Source organism: Stenella coeruleoalba, assembly GCF_951394435.1.
Source record: "Stenella coeruleoalba genome assembly, chromosome: 15".
NCBI lineage: Eukaryota > Metazoa > Chordata > Mammalia > Artiodactyla > Delphinidae > Stenella > Stenella coeruleoalba.
This window is the reverse complement of record NC_137161.1, coordinates 28,481,648-28,487,647: the sequence shown is the minus strand read 5'-3', so window position 1 is coordinate 28,487,647 and position 6,000 is coordinate 28,481,648.

Here is a 6,000-nt window from a genome sequence, read left to right as displayed (position 1 = left end):
GGGCAGGTCGCAACCTTTGAAAGAATGACATAGCCCGAGGACATGACATAAACTGATTAGAACCAAATGGGTCCAAGATGGCAGCAATTAGACTTCCACCAGACCTTGAGCCTCAGTATACACCCCCCTCACTTTAACACATCAGCAAGCTAAATGACACATCCACAGGCGCCATGACAGTTCCAAGGCCAACCATAAGGATCAAAAAGTGGATGGTGCGGGGCTTCCCTGGTGGCGCAGTGCTTGAGAGTCCGCCTGCCGATACAGACGACACTGGTTCGTGCCCCGGTCCGGGAAGATCCCACATGCCGCGGAGCGGCTGGGCCCGTGAGCCATGGACGCTGAACCTGCGCGTCCGGAGCCTGTGCTCCACAACGGGAGAGGCCACAACAGTGAGAGGCCGGCATACAGAAAAAAGAAAAAAAAAAGTGGGTGGTGGCCCAATTCCTGGAAATCCCCACCCCTTCCTGAAATAGCTGGAATACTCCTCCCACTCATTAGTCTATGAAATTACCCAACCCTATAAAAACTGACAACCCCACACGCTGGTGCCTTTCTCACCTCCTGAGATGGCCCACACTCTGTCTGTGGAGTGTGTTTCTCTCTATATAAATCCACTTCTTACCTATCACTTTGTCTCTCACTGAATTCTTTCTGTGATGAGACATCAAGAAACTGAGCTTCATTAAGTCCTGAAACCAGGTGTGTGCTCTTTTGAATACTTTTTAGTGTTCCATTTAAATTTTTCCATTTTTATTTTACTATGTCTCTTTGTATAGGGTTTTTAGTAGTTGTTCTAGGGATTACAATATACATACATACTTTTAACAGTTTGCTAGGATCAAGACGATGTGGTGATTGCTTCAATGTGGGGGTGGGGAAAGGAAGGAGTTAAGTATGACACTGAAGTTTCTGGATTAGGTAACTTGGTATAAGGTGATGTCATTCACTACCAGGGTGAATTTAAATGGAGGAGAAGATCTAGGGGAACTGAGTATTGTTTGGAACATGTAGAGTCTGGGATACTTGTGAAACATTCAAGTGGAGATGTCAGAAGGCAATTTGTCACATGGGTCTAAAGTTAAGAGAAGGATCTTGGGCTTAAGGATAGATTTGGAAGTCTTCAGTTGTATTTGGCATCTGTTGTTTTTGCCACTCAACATTTGTTTACTTCTGGCAACCCATCCCCAACTCTGGACCTCATGAGAGGCACTAACCCACTTTCAACTCTACAAGTGGGCCCTGGGTAAACTCAACTAATTATCGTTCCATTCCTCCTGGCCACAGGGATTCAATGTTCAGGGTTAGATTTGTAACTGAATTTAGCCAATGAGAATGAGGTCCATCCAATACTTCTGTCCCATCGTCTTGGGGAGACACACTTTCTTTCTAATTGGAGTTAATCTAATAGGAAATAAGATCTGAAGATGCTGCTGCCATCTTCCTTCCCTGAAGAAATAGCTACCTGAAAATATGTCAGCAAGGGAGGAAGCAGAGCTGAGGGATGTTGGGAATGAGTGGGTCCAGGGGAAATTAAGCCCCTGGGCAATCTGTTCTCAGTCTCTGGACTTTTCAATCGTGTGAACCAATACTTCCCATAGTTCCTAGATTATGTTTGATCAGGCTTTCTACATCTTTCAAACGAGAGTTCTGACTGATGCATAAGCATCTAGTGGGTATAGGAGCTGTGGTGGTGAATGAGAGCGTGTCAAGAGAGAGAAGAAAAGAGGGAGCCCATTTAAGGAAAAGGGGCCCATGAAGGAGCATGAGAGGAGTGCTCAGAGAGACAGAGGAGAGTCCTTTGTCTTGGAAGGTCCAGAAAGTGAGTGATTGAAGAAATAGAGAGTAATTAGCAGTGTAAAATACTTATGGGGTATCAGTCAAGATAAGGACTGAAAAGGGCCCTTTGGATCTATCAACAAGGAGGCTGTTGACAAAACAGTTGTAGTTACCAAGCAGGAAGGATCCTCTGAAATCATTACTTTATACCCTCTTCTGAAGATGAGGAAATTGAGGCAATACCATACTTAGATTTTTTTTTTAACAGCTACAAGATTACAAGTAGCGATCAGGGCTTTAAGGGTCCTTAAAGATCACATTATCCAATACTTAAATCTCTTGCACAACATCTCTCTGAAGCCTGTGCTTAAATATAACTATTGAGAAATAACTCATTACTTCACAGGTCTAATGAGAAACCTTAAATCTGTTCTCTTTATACCACAGAGCAGACACATGACAGGAGAATGTATGCATCCTGAGTTGATCCCTGGAAAAGCTGGTTGTATTTGGGGAACTCAAAAGATTAAGCCAGACTTTGAGTTTTTAGGAGGCCTCTACCCCATTGAATAATCCAGTCACTGTTCCAGATGAGCCCAGCCTTTGAGTCACCTCAGCCCAGAACTATGTGAGTGAATAATAACTTCCAGGTTATACCAACCTCCAGCCATTTAGGTTTTCCCATTTGAGACCCCAGATTTCATGCAGCAGGAACAGATCATATGTGCTATGTCCTGTCTGAATTCCAGACCTCCTAAGAATCTGTGAGTATAATAAAATGGTTGTTTTATTATGCCACAAAGTGTTAACGTGTTTTTTTCTTTATACAGGAGCAGATAGCTGGAAAAGTAAGTATTGTTATTATTATCCCATTTTACAGATGAGGTAACTGAGTTTCAGAAAGATAACAACTTGATCCAGGTCCCATAGGCAGCCAATGGCAGAGCCAGTATCTGAACCCAGGTCTGGCTAATTGCATAGCTTGTTGTCTTCCAATTATCCTAGATACCTCCTACTGAGTTAGACCCCTTGACAAAACCTCCCAAGCCTCCCATTACTGTTCTTCAATCTGGAGACCATCCTTGACAAATCTAGAGTTCAGTGACTAAGATGTGGTTAGAAAAACAGCCTTTATGAAACATCTGATTCACCTTCTTTTCAAATAATTGAAAAATATTCACTCTGCAATCAGTTCTTTCCTTATTTTATTTTCTCCTCCACACCCCCAGGCAGGAGCCAGATACATCTGCCAAGCCTGACAGATCTGATCCTCCTCTCCCCACACCACCCGGTGCACAAATACCCACTGACCCCCATTAAATCCCAATCAGGCTTGGAGAGAGCTGATTCATCCCCCTCCCCTGCCTCCTGGAAAGAGTTAGGGATGAGCAAATCACTTATTGGAGTAATTCTGGGAGCTGAGGCAGAGCCGTGGCTGGAAGCCACCCACTAACTAGAAACCCAGGACATCAATCAACCAAACTGATTTTTCCGCTGCCGCAGCCATTTAAACAGTTATCTTTGCTTGGGGCTTTGTCCAAAGTTACTCAGCTAGTGGGTTCCTGGGTGATAAGTCACCGCAGCCTCATTCCACTGTCTCTGTGTCCTGGGGCTGCCTCTTTACTCACTTCTCAAGAGGGGTTGAAGTTCATTTGTTGCACTCTAAAAAGAATAGAGCCTGCACGGCTTGCGCACAAGTTCTGGTTATAGCAGGAAGATGAAAAAGGAGCCAGAAGTCTGTTGGGATATTAATACAGTACTTCTCGTTTGACGCCCTGCTGAGGCACGGGGAGGACGTTTCAAATTCATTTCATAACGCCCCCTGCTGGTATCCTTTCTCAACTACTGCAGATGCCTGATCCCGTTTGGGGGTGGGGGGGTGCAGGGAGAGGGGAGCCCTTAGTCCACACCAACCTCCTTCCCTCATTTTACATATGGGGAAACTAATGCCAGAAAGAAAAACGGGATTTACTCAAGGTTGGGATTTACTCAAAGTCTATGTTAAGGTAAGAACTAGTCTCTCTGTGGCTAGAACTTTTTTGTAGGACCCAAGAATGCCCAGCACATAGTAAGTGCCTCTGATTGGCAGTTTAGCGTGAAATATTTGTTTGGCTCCATGTATGCCCCAAAGTCTGGCTCACTCTGCCTCCCGGCTGCCAGCAGATTGCTGTCCGTGGTACTGAAAAGCAAATTCCTGCTTCTCAATATGAGGCAGCGCAGGTGCTGAGGCAGAAAATGGAGCCCAGGGGAAGTGAGTAGAGAGGGGAAGAATGAGCCAACTTTTCACTGGCTAATACTGACATCTTCATTTTGCCATATCTTGGAATTCAAAGCTGATGTTTCTTTTTCCAGCTGTCCCCACTTGCATTTCTTGCTAGCTGGAGACACGGCAGGTATAGGTTAAAAACCACACAGGGTGATAATCTCTACAATGCTGGGAGGTACTGGGAGCCCATAGCCCTATAAAGTCCTATTTTAAAGTGTTGTTGAAAATTGGTGGGCCCCTTTTCCAGCTTATTCCTGGGCTAGGAAAAAGCATCAGTCATAGATGCCTCCCCCAGCTGATTTCATCCATGTCTGTCACCCAAGAATGTGGGCAGATATGAGTCAGAACTGGCTATGGGGAAACCAGAGACATAGGGTCTGAGATTCACAGTCTGTAGTTGGGTGAGTTCCAAGAGTTCATTTTGACCAGTATTTCAAGTGATAATATGTTTGTTCATTCATTCATTCTATAAATATTTATTGAGTGCCTACCATGGTCTGGCACTGTTATAGGAACTCCAGATACAGTCAAGTACAAGAAAGACAAGGTAACTGACTTCCCAGAACTTACATTCCAGTGGGGGAGACATACAATAAACAAATGTACAAATGAGTGCGTAGTATAATTCCAGGCAAAGGATAGATAATAATAGGAAATGCTCTCTTAGATAAGATGATTATGAGAGACCTCTTTAAGGAGTGACATTTGAACATAAATGTGAACTAACTGAAATAATGAGACATATAAATATTGGGGAAAGGCAGTGTTCCAGGCAGAGGGCACAAGAAGACCAAAAAGATGTGGGAAGAAGATAGCATGTCCAAGGAACAGCAAAGAGGCCAATGCAGATGGAGCAGATTTATCAAAGAGGACATTAGAAAAGGATGGGTAAATGCACAGAGACCACATCTGTGTCTTGAGGAGGACAAAACAAGATGCTCAGAATAGAAGAAACACTTACAAAATGACAGTGACTGCTGCACCTGCCATGGATAAACCACAATAGTCTGGATGCCACCAGGGACACAAGGATAATTAGAGCTCCTGATTTATAGATCTCACCATGTCTAAAGATCTAATTAATGGAGGCTAGTGGGAGTTAGTGATGTACTATTTATTCAGCCAACATTTTCTGGGTACATACTATGTACCCAAAGATCATTGGTTTTGTTTGTTTTGTTTTTTTTCACAGAACGTCCAGACTGAGTTTATCACAGAGTTAGTTATGTAAGAAAAAAATTTTGATAAGGAAAAACATGACATTTTGTTCTTCTTAAAATAACAAGGACTTCTAATATCACAGCTTTGGTTTTGCTTTAATAATGCGATTCCTTGTATTTTATCGTTACAGCTTGGGAATTTCTTTTTAACATCTTTATTGGAGTATAATTGCTTTACAATGGTGTGTTAGTTTCTGCTTTATAACGAAGTGAATCAGTTAGACATATACATATGTCCCCATATCTCTTCCCTCTTGCGTCTCCCTCCCTCCCACCCTCCCTATCCCACCTCTCTAGGTGATCACAAAGCACAGAGCTGATCTCCCCAAAGATCACTGTTTAATACTAGTCTTTGCTCTAGGAGCTGAGGAGAAGAGGGAAGGAGTCAACTGATGGAACCAGAATGTTTAAAGGCAAGTAAGAAGCTCCAGATAGCAGAAGCTCAGGCAAAGCCACTTCCTCTGATTTCTATCTGCTCTCCAATAGGGCCTCTTGAGAGACAGGAACAACACTGGTCTAGAGTAGGCTGCACCTTAGCAATAGGTACTTTAGAAAAGCACGCCCACCACTGAGGTTCAGTAACAGGAGTGAAGCAGTGTGGGCTACTTTCTGCCAGACGGCACAGGGAAAGGAATGCACATTCCAGGCATCTTTGCTAAGAATATGAAGTAGTTGGAATTTCCTTATCATCCCCATAAGAAGACTACCAAGTCCCCAGCAAAATCCTACCAGACG